Consider the following 23,460-nt stretch of genomic DNA (forward strand, 5'->3'; position numbering starts at 1 on the left):
GTCTCACTCTGTTGCCCAGGCTGGAGTGCAGTGGCGTGATCTCAGCTCACTGCAACCTCCGCCTCCTGGATTCAAGCAATTCTTCTGCCTCAGCCTCCCGAGTAGCTGGGACCACAGGCATGTGCCACCACGCCTGGCCAATTTTTGTATTTTTAGTAGAGACGGGTTCCACCATATTGGCCAGGCTGGTCTCGAACTCCTGACCTCACGATCCACCCGCCTTGGCCTCCCAAAGTGCTGGGATTACAGGCGTGAACCATCGTGCCCAGCCCGAGTTGTCCCACCTTTCTGAACCAAACCAGTGTATTTCTTAAATGTATTTGATTGATGTCTCATGCCTCTCTAAAATATATAAAACCAAGCTGTACCCCGACCACCTTGCGCACGTGTTCTCAGGACCACCTGAGGGCTGTGTCACGGGCCATGGTCACTCATATTTGGGTCAGAATAAATCGCTTCAAATGTTTTTACAAAAAATCTTCGTTGCATATGGCCACTCCACTTCTCATATGAGGATCAGAGACAGATATTTCATGGTTTTATTGAGGATGATGTTTGTCTTTTTGTTCTTTTCTTGTTGTTTTTGGGTGATTCATGAGAGAATAAAGAAAAACAGCTGTATTTTCTCTGTTAGTTAAAATTAAATGCTACTTTATTTACATGCTCAAAACACCGTGGGATCCCATCACAGTGACTTCAAGAAATTCTTTCTTTATCACCTAATATTTCTGGGAGTCTTCATGGAATGTTAAATAGTTCCACAAATATGCCCTGAATCTCATTGCTACCTCAGCTAGTCATTTGTCCCTCAGGTACTGTCAGCCATTCTGCAAATAGTATTTATCTATCTTGAGACCAATTTCCTCAGGGTGTTACTGCTCTCACCTATCCCAGATGATCTCAAACTAGGGTGTACATTTCCCTGGAGGTACCTGAAGGCATGCTAAGGAGTAACAGGAAAAGCATCTATGGGCCAGCCAAAGGGGTAATTCAAAATACTGGAGCTGGTGTTGAGAAAGGAAACAAGTATGATGATTGGTAACAAATCCTTTTGCAACTCAGGTGGTTCCAATTCTTTGCTTTCATTAAAACTACAGGAAGATTTTATGGAGTTGTCAGTGGATAGAGGATTTAAATTATTTTTTTGTTGATTGATTACTGTTTTTGTTTTGTATATAACTTGTAAAGAATTAAAAGAAAGTGAAAGACATTACTACAGTAAAGCTTCCTGCATTTGCATTTACTTATATATATAAGCAGTTGTCTCAGGGCTTACATTAAAAAAGGAATAAAATTGATGATAAATCCTATCTCACTCTAGCAATAAAAAATGTTCATCCATGTATATGTTAACTATATATTTTAAAAAACCACATCTATCTCATTTGGAAATATATTTCCTGACAAAATATAGTTTTTATCACATACAAATAAAAATTAGAATAATAAGTTAATCCAGAAAAAATGCTTTAGCATTTAGATCCTTATAGCTCCTGGAAATAAAATAAAAATGTATTTTTATTTATTTATTTATTTTGCAGAGAATTAGGATAAGGTGATCAATAAAATACTTTCTTTTTGTTTGTTTTTTTTTTGAGACGGAGTCTCACTCTTGTCGCCCAGGCTGGAGTGCAGTGGCGCGGTCTTGGCTCACTGCAACCTCCACCTCCTGGATTCAAGCAATTCTCCTGCCTCAGTCTCCCAAGTAGCTGGGATTACAGGCGTCCACACCCACGCCCAGCTAATTTTTGTATTTTTAGTAGAGACGGGGCTTCACTATGTTGGCCAGACTGGTCTCCAACTCCTGACCTCAGGTGCTCTGCCTGCCTTGGTCTCCCAAAGTGCTGGGATTAAAGGCATGAGTCACCATGCCCAGCCTAATAAAATACTTTAGGGCATACAATTTACATCATGACAAAATTCTATGGGGGAAGCGGAATGGAAATATGAGTTCAAAGAAGAAAAGAAATGATGTAAAATTTTGAGTGTTGAAGAGCTTGTTTATATATTTTCAAAATGATGAAGAATATAAAATTTCAATATTCTATGTAATATATTTAAAAAATAATGTAATATTTTATCTGAAAATGTCAATATTTAAAACGTGTTAGTTATATTCTTTGAAATTATTTTTAAATTTATAATGAAAACTTTTAATTGCCAGATTTGTATGAGAAGTTCCTGTAGATTTCTGGAACCAAAATGTCAGTGTAGAAGCAAGTAGGCTTCACTATACCCCACCCCCAAAGAACACTAAAACACCAAATACATAGTGCTGAGATTATTACCAACAATATCCGAGAACTCAAAGATGAGAATGAGACAGTTCCCAGGGCCACAGAGAAGAGAAAAAACTTTGAGAAGATGGTAAGAGAATCAGACTTCCATATCTTTGGTGTAAGTTCCCACAATCTGCATGATACCAAGTGTGTAGAAAATTCCTCTGACTCAGTTTTTACACTGAAAATAAGTGAGATCAAGGTAGACAATTACCTTCCCCACCTGAGTTCCCTGGCAAAAGACCTGTCCTTGCCTCAGCTCAAGGGAATTATTGGGAGTCCCTGAAGGGAGAAGTAGCTCTGAGGACAGTCAGGGACAAAGGGGTGAGGTAGGATGACCATCCCATGTCCTGGTAACTTTATTCTGTAATTCTACCAAAGGAGACACCAAATCAGAGTGGCTGTTCAGCAGCACCATGCAGTAGGAGGTACATTCCATGGGTCCGCCAGTCATGAGCCCTTAGCCAGCACTTCTCAAACTGCTGAAATGTCTTCTTTGAGTTCTTTCCCATACAGGATGGGTAATGCTCTGATCAGTTACTAGAACTAAGGCAAAGCTGGGATTAAGAGACCATCTAGTGCTAAATGGAGGCAGTGACCTGACAGGAAAAATAAAAAAGAAATCTAATGAGTAAATTCCAAAAAATCTCTAAGCAAACATATCCAATAAAGACAAAACAAACTAAACAGACTAGAATAATTAACCAATCATTCAATGCAAAGAGACAGATGTACATCAATGAGAAACAATAGCAAACAGGGAACCATGACTTCCTCAAATGGATGAGGCAAGGAACCAGTGACTGATCTTAATGAGACAGTGACATGAGAGCTTTCTCAAAAATTCAAAATAGTGATTTTAAGAAAACGCAGTGATCTCTAAGATAACACAGAAAAGGAATTCAGAAATTTATCTAGAAATTTAACAAAGAGATTAAAATAATTTTAAAAAATCAAACTGAAGTCCTAGAAGCGAGAAATACATTTGCTGAACTGAAAAATTTATTAGACTCTCAATAGCGAAATGGATCCAGCAGAGGAAATAATCACCAAGATTGAAGAAAGGCTATTTGAAAATTCACAGTTAGAGGAGAAAAAAGAAAAAAAATGAAAAAGAATAAAGATTGACTACAAGATACAGAAAAGACCAAATATAAGAATTATTAGTGTTCAAGAGGGAGTTGAGCAAGAGCAAGGGGTAGAAATCTTGCTCAAAAAATAATAATAGAAAACTTCCCAACACTTGAGAAAGATATAAATATACAGATACAGGAAGATCAGAGAATGCCAAACCAATTTGACTTAAATAAGACTAACACAAGGCATATAGTAATCAAACTCTCAAAGGTCAAGGAGAAAGAGAAGACCCTAAAAGCAGCAAGAAAAAAGAAACAAATAACAACAACAACAACAAAAGAAGTCCAATTTGTCTAGCACCAGACTTCTCAACAGGAAACAGGCCAGAAGGAAGTGAAACAACATTTTCAAAGTGCTGAAGAAGAAAACCACCATTTAAGAATACTTTATCTAGCAAAATTATCCTTCAACTATAAAGGAGAGATAAAGTCTCTCCCAGACAAAAGCTGAGAGAATTTATCACCACCGGACCTGTCTTCCATGAAATGTTAAAGGGAGTTCATCAATCTGAAACAAAAACAAAAACAAACAAACAAAAACAAAATCCACTAACTTGCAGAAAGAAAACTTTTCAAGGTATAAAACCCAGAATACTTGTGATGGTTAATATTGAGTGTCAGTTTGATTGGATTGAAGAATGCAAAGTATTATTCCTGGGTGTGTCTGTGAGGGTGTTGCCAAAGGAGATTAACATTTGAGTCAGTGGACTGGGAAAGGCAGACCCACCCTCAATCTGGGTGGTCACAATCTAATCAGCTGTCAGCCTGGCCAGAATAAAAAGAAGCAAAAGAATGTGAAAAGACAAGAGTGGCTTATTCTCCCAGGCTACATCTTTCTCCCACGCTGGATGCTTCCTGTCCTCGAACATCGGGCTCCAAGTTCTTCAGCTTTGAGACTCTTGGACCTTCAACTACAGATAGAAGGCTGCACTGTCAGCTTCCCTACTTTTGAGGTTTTGTGACTGGGACTGGCTTCCTTGCTCCTTAGCTTGCAGATGGCCTATTGTGGGACCTCACCTTGTGATTGTGTGAGTCAATACTCCTTAATAAACTCCCCCTTTATATATCTCTATCCTATTAGTTTCGTCCCTTTAGAGAAGCCTAACTAATACAATACTCTATTACTGCAATGATAGTGTGCAATCCACTCATAACTCTAGTACAAAGAAAAATTGATCAAAAACAATAATAGCTATAGCAACCTGCTAAATGATAGGTAATATAAAATATGTAAATTGAGGTAACTAAAAGTCAAAATGTAATGGGAGTGGAGTTAAAGTTTAGATGTTTTCTTAGTGTTTCTTTGCCTCTGTTTCTATTCTTGTATTTGTAATCTAAAGTAAGTTGTCATCTCTTTAAAATAACTTATTATATCTGTAAGATTTTTTTGTTAAATCTGATAATAACCACAATGCAAAAACATATAATAGATTCACCAAAAATAAAAAGCAATGAATGAAAACATACTACCATAGAAAATCATTTAACCACATAGGAAGACAGTAAGAAAGGAAGAGAGAATTGATCAAACAACCAGAAAACAAGCAACAAAATGGCAGTAGTAAGTCCTTACTTGTCAACAATAACACTGAATGTAAGTAAACTCAATTCTGCAATTAAAAGACAGAGTGGGTGAATGGATACGAAAAGATGATCCAACTATATTCTGCCTACAAAAACCTCACTTTATCTGTAAAGACACACACAGACTGAAAGTGAAGGGATGGACAAAGATATTTCATGCTAATGGAACCAAAAAAGAGCAGGAGTTGCTATCTATCTATACATCACAAAAAATTGATTTTAAGACAAAAACTATAAGAAGAGACAAAGAAGGTCACTATATAATGATAAAGGGGTCAATTCAGCAAGAGGATATAACAATTTTAAGTATATATGTACCCAATGGTGAAGCACCCAGACGTATAGAGCAAACATTAATAGATCTAAAGGGAGAGGCAGACTGCAATACAATATTAGTAGGGGACTTCAACAACCCACTTTCAGCAATGGACAGATATTCCCGACAGAAAATCAATAAAAAAAATCAGAGTTAAACTACACACTGGACCAAATAGGCCTAATTGACATTTACAGAACATTTCATCCAATAACTGCAGAGTACACTTTTTTTCCCCTCAGCACATGGAACATTTTCCAGAATAAACTATATCTAAGTCCACAAAACAAGACTCAACCAATTCAGAAAGGTAGAAATGACATCAGGTACCTTTCTGACCACAATGGAATAAAACTAGAAATCAATAACAAGACGAACCTCAGAAAATACACAAACACATGGTAATTAAGCAACATGATCCTGAACAATGAAGAAAAAGTCAATGAAGAAATTCAGAAAAAATTTAAGACATTTATTAAAACAAATGAGAATGGCAATACAACACACCAAAATCTATGGGACACAACAAAAGCAGTACTAAGAGTGAAGTTTATAGCAATAAATGTCTACATCAAAAAAGTATAAAGACTTCACATAAACAACCCAATAATGAACCCCAAGGAATTAGAAAAGCAAGAACTAACAGAACCCAAAATTAGTAGAAGCAGAGAAATAATAAACATCAGAGTAGAAGTAAATAAAATTGAGACTAAAAAACAATACAGAAGATCATTAAAACAAAATGTTAGATTTTTGAACAGATAAATGAAATCCACAAATTGTTAGCTAGACCAACCAAGAAAAAAAGATCTATATAAATTAAATCAGAAATGAAAAAGAAAAAAACCACTGAGATTACAGAAATGCAAAGAATCATTAGAGACTATAGTTAACAATTACACACCAACAAATTGGAAAACCTAGAAATGGAGAAATTCTGAGACACATTACAACCTACCAAGATTAATCTATGAAGGAATAGAAAACTTCAAGAAACCAATAACAAGTAATGAGATTGAAGCCATAATAAAAAGTCTCTCATCAAAGAAAAGCCAAAGAGTGGATGGCTTTCCTGCTGAATTCTAACAAACACTTAAAGAACTAATACCAATTATACTCAAACTTTTAAAAAAATTGAAGAAGATGGAATTTGTCTAAGCTCATTTTATGAGGCCAGTATTACCCTGATATCAAAACCAGACAAGGACACACACACGCACACACACACAAAGAAAAAACTGCAGGCCAGTATCACTAATGCAAATAAATGCAAAAATTCTCAACAAAATACTAGCAAAACAAATTTGAAAATCTTTGAACTACCAGGTGATTTAGCAGTCCTGCTAATGAGTATAGACCCCAAAGAAAGGAAATCAATATATGTATTAGTCCGTTTTCACACTGCTATAAAGATACCACCTGAGATTGGGTAATTTATAAATAAAACAGGTTTAATTAAGTCACAATTCCACATGGCTGGGAAACTTACAATCATGGTTGAAGATGAAGGCGAAGCAAGGCACATCTTCTCATGGCGGCAAGAGAGAGAGTAAGTGAAGGGGGAACTGTTAGACACTTTTAAAACCATCAGCTCTTGTGAGAACTCACTCACTATTATGAGAACATCATAGGGGAAACCATCCCCATGATCCAATCACCTCCCACCGGTTCCCCTCCTGGCACTCCTCGACATGTGGTGATTACAATTTGAGATGACATTTGCATGGGAACACAGAACAAAACCGTATCAATATATCAAAGATATATCTGCACTCCCACTTTTATTGCAGAACTATTCACAATGGCCAAATATGGAATCAATCCAAGTGTCAATCAGTGGATGAATGGACAAAGAAGGTGTGGTCTATTTACACAATGGAATATTATTCAGTCACAAAAAAGAAGGAAATCCTGTCATTTGCAGCAGCATGGATGGATGGGAACCAGACGTCATTATGTGAAGTATGCCAAGCACAGAAAGACAAATGTTACATGTTCTCATTTACATGTAGGAGCCAAAAAACTGAATCTCATGAAAATAGAGAGTAGTTTTATAGTTACCAGAGGCCAGGAAGAGTAGGAGGCAGGAGGGGTGAAGAGAAGTTGATTAATGGGTACAAATATAAAGTTAGAAGAAACAAGATAAAAGAAATAAGTTCCATGGGTCAGTAGGGTGACTATAGTTAACAATCTGTTGAGCATAGATGGAACATTTCAAATATTGAGCATTTCAAATTGCTAGTAGAGAATAATAAGAATATTCCTAGCAGAAAGAAAAGATAAATATTTAAGGTGATGGATATACTAGTTAACCTGATTTGATCATTACACATTTTATGAGAGTACCAAATTATCACATGTGCTTTGAAAGTATGTACCTATATTGTATGTTAATAAAATAATAAAGACATAAAAATGTTAAAATATATGATAGAGTTCATAGGTTTGTCTAAATTCTTTTAGGGAACTCTCAAGTAACAACAATGACAACAATCCAAAAAAGCAAACTTACAGCCATTGCCCTAAACTTTATTGTGCCTAGTTTCAACCTCTCAAACTTTGAGAATAAGAAAATTAGGTAAAGAACATACAGGGAAGGTAAATAGACCTCAGATAAATACAGATTTAGAGTTCATGGGCACACACTGTTGGATATGAGCTGGTCTTTGCTTGGATCTGGGTTCTTTTACTATATTGAGGCCCCCGAACTCACACTAAAGGGGGAACTTCCTTTCCCTCCCTGACTCAGTGGGAGACCCTTTGAACCCAACTCTCCTTTTAAATCTAGTGCTTCAGCTTCTAGAAGACAGGGCTATATATGGAACAGTTTTCTACTCTCCTCAGGTGAGGTTCCAAGTTTTACTATTTGTGAAAGCTTGCCTGTTTATGAGGATAACAGTGTGACTGCTTATTTCTCTTGGAAAGCTGAAATTTACTCCTATTCAAGGAGGTGGCGTTTTACCCTTAGACTTCCCAAAGGCAACAAAATATGGTAGACAGTACCTATGACACCATCTGGGTTATTTTTCTTAAATAACATCACATATGGGACAATTACAGTCCAGAACAGGCAACAGTCTGGCCAAGTCTTTTTCCCACTCTTTTCTCCGGTGATGAAATGTTATGTCTGAACATCTTTTCTAGCCATCCTACCACTCACCTCTTCGGTGAGTAAGGACATGAATAATAACACACAAACCTTCCAAGAATCAGCAAGAAACTTTCACACAGGGAAAATAAATTTGCCTATTAGATACAATCTGCAGAGATAAAGATATGCTAAATGGCACGTGCAATTTATATCACTTAACAAAATATAACCTGCTCAGCTGAAACATTGTACATTTGATTATTTCAATATGTTTTGCAAGTTCAATGGAAGGGCCTAAAATACATCAAAAAACTAAAAGGAACTTCAAATGATTTTTGTCCCAGAGTGAAGGGTGGACTTTCCCACAAGTCAGTGGCTCCCCGAAATTCTTTGAAGAGGCTACATTCTAGACTAGCAAAGATTACCTCATTGCACAGTCTTTAATCTTCAGTCTGTTCCTACTTTCTTCTCCTCCAAACTTATCAAACTATAGAACATAAGATGTTGCCCATTAGAGTCCCTCTTCAGGGTCACTGCAGATGTTTATTCCACAGTATATTCTTGTAAGAACCCTGAAGAACAAGAACAAGTTCAAGATCAAGAACAAGAGAGCCACTTTTGGTGTCCCTTAGCTATGTTGCTTGCTTGCTTTGGGGGTGGGTCATGTGAGAATGTGAGGCTAGTTTTAGATCTTCTTTTTAAATATTAAATAGTAAGATTGCACAAAATGATACATGAATACATTCTCATTGCAAGCAATTCAAACCCTATAGAAGTTAAAAAATCATTAATTACTCCCAGTAATACCATTTACTGCTCTAGAGGCATATTATCTTAATTTTGTTATATATACTTTCAGGATCTCTTTTTCTCTTCTCCTCCATCCCTCTTAAACACATGCAAGAGTGTAGGTGTTTTTCAGCAACACTTTTTTTTAACTGAACAATATATCTTGCTGATCTTTCCCTGTGAATGTAAACATGGCTACCTCATTTAAAAAAATTATTGTGTAAGTATTTTGTAATATAAATGATAGTTCATTTAAAAATTCTTCTCCTGGGCCAGGCATGATGGCTCACACCTGTAATCTCAGCACTTTGGGAGGCCAAGGCGGGTGGATCACCTGAGGTCAGGAGTTCGAGGCCAGGGTGGCCAACATGGTGAAACCCCATCTCTACTAAATACAAAAATTAGCCGGGCATGGTGGCAGGCGCCTGTAGTCCCAGATACTCAGCAGGCTGAGGCAGGAGAATTGCTTGAATCTGGGAGGTGGAGGTTGCAGTGAGCTGAGATTGCGCCACTGCATTCTAGCCTGGGCAACAGAGCAAGACTCCGTCTCAAAAAAAAAAAAAAAAAAAAAAATTCTCTCCTAGTGGACATTTTTGTTGATTCCAATTTCTCATAATTCTGCAACTATCTGTATAAATTACTCTGTACATACATATAAAGGTTTTCTCTATTTTTTTCTTGGCTTGTTTGCCATTTGATTCTTTTTTTTTATCTTTTAGATTTTAGATACTAATGAATTCATTATGAGTTGTGAATATTGCAAATACTTTCTCCTCATTTGTACATTATCTTGCAAGGTTTTAATGAAGTCTTTCTTTAGTCTTACAGATGTTAAAAGTTTGATGTAGCCAAATATATCAATTGTTTACTTTTTTAGTTTTTGCTTTCTGTTATTTCAAGGTCTTTTATTCCCAAGTCATAAAATAATCTCATGTATTTCTTATAATTTTAAATTTCTGTTTTTATGCTTATGTAGATTTTTATAACTTATTTTTGAGAATGATGTGAGGTTAGACAATAATTTTGTCTCTAAATTGATAGCTGGTTATGTCAGTACTGTTTATTGAACATATGGCTTTTTTTTCCTACAAATTTGAAGGTCACCTTTATCATACATTAAATTATATTGAATTGCTCTTAGATCTCCACTGTGTTTCATTGCTTTACTTGTCTATTATAGCTCTAGTAATTTGCTAATCTAGATGATATACTTTATAATATTTTTCGATATCTGATGAGTCTCTGCACTTTTGATTTCACAGTATTGAATTATTTTTATTGCTTTTTGCTATTACTAAAGATTTTATTGTTTAGTATTTTAATGGGTTATTGCCTTTGTAAAGGAATGCTATTACTTTTTGTTTGCTGATCGTGTTTGATTCCTCTCTTATTCTAATTGTCAGTTGATTGTTTTGGATTTTCTAGATAAATAATTCTATTGCTTAGAAACAATTATGGTTTTATATCTTCCTTCCCAATATTTATGCTTTTTAAAAATTGTATTTGTTCCTGTGGCTAAGACCTCTAGGAAATTTGAATAATGGATGTGACAGAAGGCACCTCTTTTGTTTCTGGTTTGTAATACTTAAAATATTTCAGCATTAAGTATGATACTTGCAGGTTTACTCTTAAATGTGCTTCTCAAATGAATTTTTTGTCTATTGATAACTTGCAAATCAAAAATAGAATTTAAATTTTATTTATGTATATATTTGATACATATATTTTTTCCTAAGTTAAAGAAACAAAATAAGTTTTGATAGTTTTTTCCCTCCCATATCATTCTTCCATTCCTGGAATAAATACTGCCTGGTTATAAAAAGTATATGTATTTTCCATTAGATATACTGGTTAATTTGTTAATTTTATGTAATTTTAATTTTAATATTTACATTCTTAAATAAGATTGATATACAGTTTTCTTATACTCTTCTTGTCTGAAATTTGTAACAGTGTTATATTAGCAATGTAAAATAGTTGTTTAGCTTTCTATCTTTTTCTATATTCTGAAACAGTTGGTGTATGTTGGGAATGCTCTATTTCTTAATAATAAGCTAGAATTTAGGCTGGGCACGGTGGCTCACACCTGTAATCCCAGCCCTTTGGGAGGCTGAGGCAGGCGGATTGCCTGAGGTCAGGAGTTCGAGACAAGCCTTGCCAACATGTGAAACTGTCTCTACTAAAAATACAAAAATTAGCCGGGCATGGTGGCAGGCACCTGTATTCGCAGCTACTTGGGAGGGTGAGGCAGGAGAATTGCTTGTACTTGGGAGGCAGAGGTTGCAGTGAGCAGATATCGTGCCACTGCACTCCAGCCTGGGTGACAGAGTGAGACTCCATTTCAAAAAAAAAAAAAGCTAGAATTTATCAATAATCCTTCTGGGTCTAGTGCATTTTAAAGAGGAATGAATCTTTGTAAGCATTTCAATATCTTCTATGGTATAGGTCTTTTAAAAATTTATTCCTATTCTTTCTAAAGAAATCACCTTTTTCCTAGAAATTGTCCAATTTATTTAGTTTTCATTTTATTGTACAAACTTAAATGTAGTATTCTCTCTATAGTTCTGTTTCTTTTCTAATTTCTATTATTATTTATTTACACCATTTTACTCTTCCTCTGATCAAACATATGATCTATTTTATTGATCTTTTTCAGTAAATAGTGTTGGCTTTTAATACTTCAGTCTACTGATAGATCTTACAGTCTTAATATTTTAATAATGTTTGATTTTACCTTCATTATTTCTTGTATGCCATTTGCTTTATTTTACATGTCCTTAGTTCTTTGAATTAAAATGCAGATTATTTTTAAAGTTATGATAATTTTTAATGAATGTATTTGTAACTATAAATGTTTTTGTGTGTACTCTTTGCACATTTGTGGAGAGCCTCAGCTCTTTACCCGGGGTTCACAGCTAGTATTTGACAAAGCTGGGATTCGAACCTACATCTTCATGCCCCAGGACTTATTTCCACACTGGCTTTAGCTGAACTGGAGGCCCAGCCACCACATGGCAGGCAAAGAGCATTTGTCGCTCCCTGCATTGAGGGGGTGATAAAAAAAATGCAGATTATTTTTAAAGTTATGATAATTTTTTAGTGAATGTATTTGTAACTATAAATGTTTTTGTGTGTACTCTTTGCACATTTCCAAAGTCTTGCTATGTATTACTCTAACTCATTCTAAGTTTAAATTATTATTTTCATTTTAACATTAAAAATTTGTTTTTTATTGGTAAATATAAATTGCATATATTTATGGTATACAACATGACGTCCTAAAATATATATAGGTCGTGGAATGGCTAAATCAAGATAATTAACATGCATATTAACACATATTTTTGTGGTAAGAACACTTAAAATCTACTCTTTTAGCAACTTTCAATTCAAAGGATACAAATTTTCAGTTATACAAGAGGAATAAGTTTAAGAGATCTATTGTACAACATGGTGATTATAGTTGATAACAATGTACTGTACATTTGAAAATCACTAAAGAGTGTTTTGGGGAGGTAGAGGAAGAATGTCATTTGTTAGTTTTAAATTTCCAATTCAATTGTATTATAGTCAATGAATACGACACATATGATGCCAGTTTTCTGGAATTTATTAAAATTTACTTTGTGGCTAATAAGTGGTCAAATATACACGTGTTTCCTGTGAACAGCCACCTATTCTTGGTTTACACATAAGCATATGCATGTGTATGTGTCTGGGTGTATATAATTAATACTTTTAAATATTTTTAACTATATCTTTCTCTGTTTTTTTGAAAAGATTATTTGAGCTCTTGTTTTCAGTAAGAGCTGTTTCATAGTACTATAACTGTGCATCTGGTCATTTCTTATTGTGGTTCTTTTATACTTCTTTTCAAAGCTGTGTTGCTGCTACGTACAATTTTGTGACTGGTGTTTATGATTTTAAATAAATACTAATATAAAATATTGTTATATAAAATATGTATGTTTCTATATTATTATTTCAGTTATTAATATAAATATACCTTTTCCTTTTTCTTAAATGCATTTGGCCTTGAACTCTATTATGTCTGCTCTCAACATAGTTATGCTAGTTTTCTTTTGTCTTATTACTTGCCTGGTATTTCCTTTCCTATCTTATGTTTTCCTTATTGTGTCATTCTGTTTTCAACATGTCTCTTGTAAACAGCATGTAGTTTTCTTGTATTAACATAGAGAATTTCTGAGTTTTAATAGATTAGATTTACCTAAGCACATGTAATATAATTATTGACATGTTTGGACTTATTTCTGGGTTTTCAATTTAGAATTCTAAATGATTTCCTTCTCCCCCCATCTATCTTGTTTGGGTTGACAAAATTTTATTTATTTGGTATTTATCTTCTAATAATTTAGAAGTTAACTATTCTATTCCTCAAGTGATTATCCTCGTATATTAACATACATGATAAACATATTTATTTAATAATGCCTCAAATTAATCAAGCAAATTTGCCAGTTTTTATTCTCTAGGAAATTTATCTATTATCATTATATTAATATTTTGATTCCGAGTGCCAGATTATTGTTTAATAAATGTTTCACAATAATAACATTTAATTTAAAATGAATTTTAGATGGTTCAGTATCCAACATGATGAAGTTAGGAAGGTAAGATTCTCTTCCTAAAAAACAACTATGGAGCTGGACAAAATTGTCAAAAATAACCATTTCAGTAATCTAGAAATTTACCATAAGCATACCACAAACGTTGAAGCTTTTATTCTTGAAAAGCAGCTGAACTTTGTGTAAAAACAGCGTGAGCCTGTGATAGTCTTTCCTGGGGTTCTCTCACTCCCCACTCCCAGGTCTATTGGCATACCAGGAGCAGGCCATGAAATCAGGAACTTTGCATCCACAGCTAAAAAGACTCATTTGATTGTGCACATGTACCCTAAAACTTAAAGTATAATAATAATAAAATTAAAAAAAAAGGAAGCACTGTCAAGTGATTTCAGTGGCAAGCAAACAGGGAGGGCTAATGTCTTCACTAGCCTGAAGCTATGCTCCTGTTTGGAGCAACTCACAGACTAGCCGACTAGCCAGAATTTAAACAGGAATACTGGGAAGTGAGACTGCCATAAAGAATTTGATAAAGGCTTCATATTTCTTGGCTTGACTGGAGGCTGTGTGTGTATGCAGCTGAGACTGGAGTGGGCCCAAAGAACTAAAGGAAAACATCTTTAAAGAATTAAAGAAAAGTGTGCTGGGAATGACTCAATGAATAGAGAATCTCAATAATGAGATATAAATTATTTTTTAAAAAACCAAAGCTATATTCTGGAGTTTAAAAGTACAATAATCAAAAGAAAAAATATTACTACAGGGTCTTCACATCAGATTTGTGACGGCAGAAAAATAATTGATGTACTCTAAGATATACAAAAAGAAATTACCTAACTGAATAAGAGAGAAGAAAGATTTAAAAAGCATGAACAGATTTCAGAGACCTTTGAGACAGATCAAACATACCAACATAACATTTGATGGGTGTCTCTGAAGGAGAGGAAAGAGAAAAGACGATAAAAATAATTTGTAGAAATGGGCATAATTTATTATTTATTATATTATGTTAAGATACATATAATAAAATATAAGGTGTATTATATATAATAAAATACAAGATATACTTCTTAAAAAGGATACTGAAGTATCTCAGAGAATTGAAAGTATTGTTTAAATTGATTAATGCAAAGAAGGATGGTGATGTGACTGTTCTTTTATTCCTTAGCAGCTGAATCTGTGAATCTGCTCCCTGGCTCTTTGCTGTTAACATGATGTAGAAATCTCAGCCTCTGTGCTCTCCACTCCACATTCCAGATTCCTAGGAGAGAGAATTTTGTTGTCTCAGCTTGGGTGCTGTGTCTGCCCCTACATCATCAGCTGTGATGAGGCGGCAGAGTTTAATACTATAGGTATCACTGCTGGGCCCTCTTGTTGGAAATGACCCAATGTCATATCCATTTACTGGATTTCAAGATTCTGTCCTCTGCCACTGTTTCCCAGAATCTAGGCTGTTTGGGTTATGCTCATTATTTTTCTAGTTTGTTGTAGGTCTTATGAGTGGATGTTCAACTTCTGCACTTTGTCTCTTATTTCTTATCATTATCTCATACTTTTCAGCTTTGTTTTTTCAGAGTAAAAGTTTAAGGCTGATGTATAGCTCACTATTTGATTTTGTGTTTGTGTCCAGGTTATTATTCAGCACATATATATATGTGTGTGTGTGTGTGTATATATATATATATGTATTCTAAATATGTTATTCAGTCTATATATGTATATTCAACATGTATATATATATATGTATTCTATTTCAATTAATAAGGTTTAAATTTCTGTTATCTTGTTTTTTTAAATGGGTAAAATATCTTGTACCTCTCAGGGGTATTATAGTCTTATGTTAAATTTCTGTTATTTTTACTCTTTGCTTTGTTTCATTTGGTATAGGTGCTATTGTTTACTGAGTTTTGTGTTTGTCTTCTATGTTCTTGGCTTTTGTGAATATTTGGAGATTTTTGGTTGTTTGTTCGCCTTTGTAATTGAGGTACCCTCTCAGTCTGCCTGCTATACTTATTTTGATATATCATTCTGCGAAGAGGTAACAATGTTACTCTGTGAAAGAGGGTGAGGGGCAGGCAATATTTGCCATTAAGTGCTGATACTTCTTTAAATATTCTAGGAGTGGCGATTTGCCATCTTTCCAAATTGTTGTCAGACACCTGGGATGTTTGCCTTGTCTCTCAACTTGGAAGCCCACATACTTGCTGCTTCCTGCTATTGCAGGAAGGGACTGGGGATGTCTATCTATCTATTAGCTTCTGTGGGTACTTCAACTAATCACCTCCTGCATGTTCTGGAACACCTCCCGCTCCCTCCAATCATTGCACACATTGGTGCTATCCCCACCCTGTGAAGCAGTATTATTTTGTGTGTATTGTGGTTTCTGGTTTGCTTTTAATATTCAATTTTGTCAACTTTCAACTGCTTAAAAAGAGATTAAAAAATTTATTAGACATCTGAGTAGTCCCTCTCTTTTTGTTTTACTGCAAAGCAATGGTAGGAAAGGAAGGCTATATAATCTACCATCTTGAAAACTGTTCTGGGGCTATCTCTAAAAAATTTAACTATAAACTCAGTAAAATAGCTTATTCACTTATTTTTCTTCCTTTTCTGTAGTTTAAAGAATTTAAGTATCAGAGAGTCTTCTTATAAAATATTTAAAAATATGTAAGTAAGGTCAGATGTGGTGACTCAGGCCTGTAACCCCAGGATTTTGGGAGGCCGAGGCGGGTGGATCACCTGAGGTTGGGAGTTCAAGACCAGCCTGACCAACATGGAGAAACCTCGTCTCTACTAAAAATACAAAATTAGCCGGGCATACTGGTGCATGTCTGTAATCCCAGTTACTCGGGAGGCTGAGGCAGGAGAATCACTTGAACCCAGGAGGCAGAGGTTGTGGTGCCTCTGCACCGCAGAGGTGAGATGGTGCCATTGCACTCCAGCCTGGGGAACAAGAGCGAAACTCCATCTAAAAAAAAAAATATGTAAGTAATTTGAGCTTATATATATATTTTTTGTCTCCCTTCCCCTAAATTTATTTTACCATTCTCCAATGTAACCTAGGGGTACATCTATTCAGCCTTTCTCTCAGCATTCATAAAGATGTGTATGCATGTGCATGCACACCACACACACACACACACACACACACTTACAAATGGGGAGATATGATTGCTCCTTTAATTTAATAATATATCATTTCTTCCCATGTTACTACATAGAAATCTTTCTCTTTTCTAAAATTATATAATAATTTTATAAAATTATTATATTTCTAAAATTTTCTAAAATTATATAATATTCCATAATGTAAGTAAGCCATAATTTATTGTATTTTCCCTATATTTATGTGCAATTAGGCTTATTTATTCATGTATTAACAGTTCAACAGATACCTATTGAGCTTCCAAAATTCTACTTGCTTGCTGTGTAGTTTTGAGCATATTTATTAACCTACCATTTTTGCATCTGTAAGATAAGGATAACAATATTATCTACATCATAGAGATAGAGGAATAAAGAATTAACATAAACAAAGTGCTTAGCAAAGTGACACACAGTAAAGTCTCAATAATTGCTAACTGTTATTATTATTCATATGTATTAGGGACTTTGTTACTTTTGGGGTGGTAGTGAACTGAAAGTCCACAGAGCTACATTTTGAGATGGTGAGTGATTCAACAACAACAACAACTGACACCCCAGTTGCATGGCTATAGTGTTGTAAACTGTGACAACTAATATAAAGAGTAAATAATGGTTTTTGCAGACTGTAAGTGATATGAGAAAGTAAAACAGAGGAGCTCAATTTCGGTTGACGTTATGTGGAATGGGAAAGATATCTCTGAGGAAATTGCATCTAAGTTGAGTCCTGTAGGATTTTGTAGCTTTAGCATGGAAAAGTGTAGTGGGGAAGGAGCATGGGATACATTCCAGGCAGATGACCTCTAACTATGAGGAGGCTGTTACAGGTTGAACTGTATCCCCAGCAATTTCATATGCTGAAGTTCTAAGTCCCAGTACTTCAGAATGTGACTATTTGGAGACAGAGCCTTTAAAGAGGCAATGGAGGTAAAATGAGGTCATGTGATTGGGCTCTAATCCAATATGACTGGTATTCTCATTAGAAGAGATTAGGACACAGACACATATAGAGAAAAAATTAGGTGAAGACACAGGGAAAAGATGGCCACTGACAAACCAAGGAGAGAGGCCTTAGAAGAAAATCCTGTCCTCGCCTTGATCTCAGACATCCAGCCTCCAGAACTGAAAGGAAATACACTTCTGATGTGAAGCCACCCAATCTGTAGTACTCAGAGCAGCCCCAGCAAACTAATGCAGAGGTCAAATTCATTATCTAGCTTCCTTTTCATTATTCTAATGGCTTCTTGGCAATTCTTTCAATTTTCTCCTCTCTATTCTTGATCTGCTGCCTGAAGTAACCATTTTGTTTTCATGGTCATAGCAATTTTGCTGGCTAATGGACCTTCCATCTGAACTTTAAGGTTATTTATTTCCTTTTAAGGTTTGTTTTCTCCTACAAACTCTATCATGCCCAGGTTACTGCTCCCATAGTTAACATTGTGCTATCAGGCTCCAGCCAGCCTGTGCTCACAAGAGCTCTTTGGGCCTACCATTTTCCTGTATATTTCTTCTACCAGCTTCTCTCACAGGCCTGGATTTTGCTATCAACAGAGACCTTGCAGGGTTCGCTAGCTGGAATGGACACTGTGGGATTCTGAGCAGCCCTTTACAACCCTCACTTTCCATTCCAGCTTTTTTAGCTTGTCATCCTTGGTATTTGAGATGCCTTTAATTTTATCCAACATCTGTGTTATGTCTACCATTTTTTTTTGCTATTATAGTCAAGAATATTGTTAATCATATCTCTTTGTATATATGTATGCATATTTTTCATAACAAGTACCCAGAAGTGAAATTGCTAGATTAAAGGCTATATGACATAATATTCTACTAGATGTTGCTTAATTGTTTAATAAAGGCTGTAAAAAATTGACATTCCCACCAAATGGTCATATAAGTGCTTTTTCTCCCATTTCCAGTATTTCCCACCTGATATTTTAGAACTTTAAAGGGTTTGCCAATATGATGCATAAAAAAGTACATCATTTTGCACCTCCCTAATTTCCAAGGCTGAGTATCTTTCCTCGATATGAGTAGTCTTTTCAAATGCTTTGCTCATTTTCCTACCATATTATTAATCTATTTTTCAGTGATTTCTAGGAATTCTATATATATTAAACTAATTAATTTTTGTCTATTTTATTTGATGTGTGCCAGATATTTTTCCAAGTTTGTCAATTAATTTTTAACTCTATGGCATTTTAAAATTTTTATTATTTTTTATTTTTTTGCTGTATAGAAATTTCAATTTCTTAGAGAGTAGAATTTTTATGTATTTTTTTATGTAAGCAAACCTTACTCACTCAAAGATTATAAATATAGTCTTTACAATTTTAATATTTTTACCATTTACAAAATCTCTTTTAAAGCTTAAATAATTTTCCATTCAATTTTATGTATATTGTGAAAGATGATCAACTTTTTTTCTCTTATACGGGTAGAAAATTGCATATTGAATTTCTTTTACTTATTTAAAATTTTACCTCTAAAATATTTTAAATTCACATATAAATGAATTTGCTTCCAAAATTGCTCTTCCTTTTGTCTTTGGTGTATTATCATATAAATAGAACATATTTAAATTACTATGGTTTTATAGTAGATTTTGATGTTTGGCAAGGCAATTCTCCAATCAGTATTTTCCCTCTTTCATGTTTTGTTGGTTATTCTTGTGAGCTTGGTCTTCCAGGTGAGTTTTGGAATACACTTTTTATATTTCATAAAAAATTATGTTGAAAATTTGATTAGAATTTTATTACCTTTGTACTGGTTATTATATTTGTATTATAATAAAATCTGTCAGTCTTACTAACTTAAGACCATCTAAAACACAAATGACCTTAACAACAAAGGAATTAAGTGAAAAGATATTGGAGTATTTCAGAGAACTTAAAGAACTGCTGTGAGGAAATGTGGTGACATGATGATTCTTGCATCCTTAGTAGCTGAGCCTGTGGATCAGCTCACTAGGTCTTTGCCATGAATGTGACTCAGAGCCTTCAACTGCCAGTCTCTGTGCCAGTCTCTGTGCTCTCCAGTAAAAATTCCAGATTCATAGGAGAGAGAATTTGATTGTCTCATCATGGGTGCTATGTCTGCCCCTATATCATCAGGTGTGATCAGGCAACACAGTTGATAGGAGAGGTATCACCACTGGGCCCCATTTTTGGCGACAACCCAAAGTTATACATATTAACTGCATCTCAGGGCAACGTCCTCTGCCACTGTTTCCCCGATTCTACCTCTTTGAATGATCATTTCTCTAGTTTTTTGTGATTCATCTAAAATATTCTGCCACCTATGGATAAAATTATAATGTAAGTATCCCCCCAAAAATCACATTGTATATGCAATGATCAGTGGAAAGAGGAGGAAAAAGAAGAAAAAATATAATCCCTCTTTAGATAGATAAAGAAAAGGGGATGATAATTATATCCAAATAGTAAGCAAGGAAAAATAAAAGGAAACCACAATCTTCATTTATTTTATTGGTCACAAGACTTTCTTGAATTTTGACTTTTTTCTAACTTCGGTAATTCTATGTTTTCTTTGTCTTAGGACATCATTGGATTGTGATTTTTCTCTCTTGGTGGGTTGATCCTCAATCCTGAGGGTCTGAGCAACTAGTGTTACCACCTGTTAAGAATTTGGATTGTCTTCTCTTAATATTTAAATTTGTGCATAATAGAACAAAGAATTTTCCTGGCAGCTTGGTGTTGTGGCAGCATTAAGGCATATATGACTTGATCCTAATATGCTCTAATATGTTTTTGGTGGTAGGAGTTTAATATATCCAAGCTTGGCTCACCAATTTAAACAGGAGTGTTTGCAAAAAGAAAGGGGAACATGGTCAGAGCCTCTTCTTTGATCTCCAAGACTCCCTAGATGTTTAGTTCCCTTTTCAGAATAGCAACCCTATTTCCTGTGGAGAGTTAGTCAATCACACAAGCCAAGATTCTGCAACTTCCTTCTAGTGGCCCCGTGGTTGTCTCTGTACCAAATCTGGAAAATCTTTGTTGTGTTTTCCAGTGTAAGTTTTCTTCCCTTAGGTGTTACAATTTCTATAACACTTAATTATTTACCCTTATTTTTCCTTTATCCTTATTGCCTTATTTGCTTATTTGTGAACTAATGTTCCCCAAATTTTTTTCAAGCTGCCTCAAACCCTTTTTAGAATTAGTCAAGGTAAGCATAAACAGGTAAAAGTGTCACTCCCACCTCCATGCCTTGGTTGTTGGCTGTGAGACTGGTCAGAGTTTAATGGCATGCTGTAAGGCAGCAGCCTAGCCTGTGTCTCAGAGCTGGCATCATGAGACTTTTGTGGTAGAGTATACCAGCCTTCCCTATCTGGTGGCTCACAAATTCCCAGGGTTCATAGATGTATTCAAGGAAGTTTGTGTGGATAAAGATAGTAACAAAATTTGGCTAAGTATCTAATAAACTAACATTTTCTAGTTTGCCTTTTGGAAATGGGACAGTTTGTCATTCTTGAGCAGATATAGAATGAATATTATCTGTGGCTGATGGCAATCAGATGAATGTACTCAGAAACTCTTGTTTAATAGTTTTGACCATTAAACAGTTTTAAATTATTTTATTCATAGTTGCATGCTATTTAATTTATACTCATAATGAACTGTTGATAAATACAAGAAACATAATGAAGCTCAATGTTGAAGTATAAGTTAATGACAATAATTCAGCAAATTCATCTCAAGATGATCTTACCAAATCTTTAAGTGGCATTCAGCTAATCAAAACTCTTATGTGGCACATTAAGCATTCTCTGTATTAAGATAGAAAATTTGTCGTGATTGTATCTAACCATGTGTTACAAAGACCTACATTTGGGTTCTAAATCAAGCATAATATCAATTTTAAGAATTTATTTATAATATAGTCAGATACTCACATGTAACTTAAAGCAAATTAAGTAGCATATCACTTGTTAAATGTAAAAATGTCTTTTTATATTATAAATTATTAAAGATAGTGTGAAAATGAATCTTTGCATATTTAATAATATAGTGATCAAATTTTAAAACTTATTTACCGTATTTTATATACAAATTAAAAAACTTTAAAAATTTCTACAGCAGCCACAAATACACACAGGCACACACACACACACACACACACACACACACACACACATCTCATTGCAAAAGCCTTTTATAAGTCCATAATAATTAGGAAATAATTTGGCAGTTTCCCTCCATGGGCATCAGATTATTCCTCTCTTTCATTGTGAAATGTGTTCCTCTGTCAGAGGCACTATTATGTAGGATGCCACAATGATGCATAAGAAATTTAGTATAACCACCAAAGGTGGTGCTGACAGATATTTGATGAGCAGGGAAACAAATCTAAACCCATAATATGTCTATTCTTGAGGACAAATTGCTACCCTATTCGTGATAGAGAATAATGCCATTTTCTCTTTCTCCATGTCTGGAGTTTAGCATTAAGTAACCAAGTCAGATTTGGTGAGTGGAAGTCCATGCTAGTAAGTCCATGTATATCCTCCATCATGGCCTTTAATTCATTAGTTCATTTAGCAGTGAATGTGCTGGCCAGAAAAAGAGTTGGGATCAACAACAAAATAGTTCTCCTGATGCTCTGATTATTAAGCATCTCATCTTTGGTGAGGAATTTGTATGAGATGTTATGTTCAGATATTTTCAGGCTCTAGGCTCTTTATGAATGGGCCACTCTGAAATGACAGGTAAATGGGCTGCATGAATGCTTTTGCTTTATTTATTTTTTTGAGATGGAGTCTCGCTCTGTTACCCAGGTTGGAGTGCAGTGGCATGATCTGGGCTCACTGCAACCTCTGCCTCCTGGGTTCAAGTGATTCTCCTGCCTCAGCCTCCTAAGTAGCTGGGATTATAGGTGTATATGACCATGCCCGGCTAATTTTTTTGTATTTTTTTTTTAGTAGAGATGGGGTTTCACTTCATTGGCCAGGCTGGTCTCGAACTCCTGACCTTGTGATCCGCCTGCCTTGGCCTCCCAAAGTGGTGATATTACAGGCGTGAGACATGGTGCCCAGCCCCCTTCTTTGTTTTTGTGCAACTTACTATGTAGGCCTTACTAAAACATGGAAAGTACTTGCTACTTCTTAATGAAACCATTCCTATAAACTTTATAAAATTAATCATGGAAGAAGGCAAGGGGGGTAGTGAAAATAAACCAAGCTTGCAGCCCATTCATCAATAATCATTATGTGAGCTTGCTCTCTGACATGCTTCCTTATAGCTATTTGGTGCCTATTGTCCTAGAATCATGTAGACCTGTTACAAGATTATAGTTACTCTTAATTGCTCTATAACTAACAACTTGAACATTATGAATTGTTGTTTTTCCTTTGAGGTGTTCTTTCAGGTCCGGCTTATTAATGAAGCTACTGACATCATTTGGTCTGAAGGACCCCCTGGGGAGCTAACTCACCAAAGAATACAATTTCCACATAGTGATTATTTCATCCCCCTTACCTCTACCAATCTATGACCCCAATTTTCCAGCCTCTTGCCTTCCA

The sequence above is a fragment of the Pan paniscus genome, chromosome 1 (genome assembly GCF_029289425.2).
Source record: "Pan paniscus chromosome 1, NHGRI_mPanPan1-v2.0_pri, whole genome shotgun sequence".
NCBI lineage: Eukaryota > Metazoa > Chordata > Mammalia > Primates > Hominidae > Pan > Pan paniscus.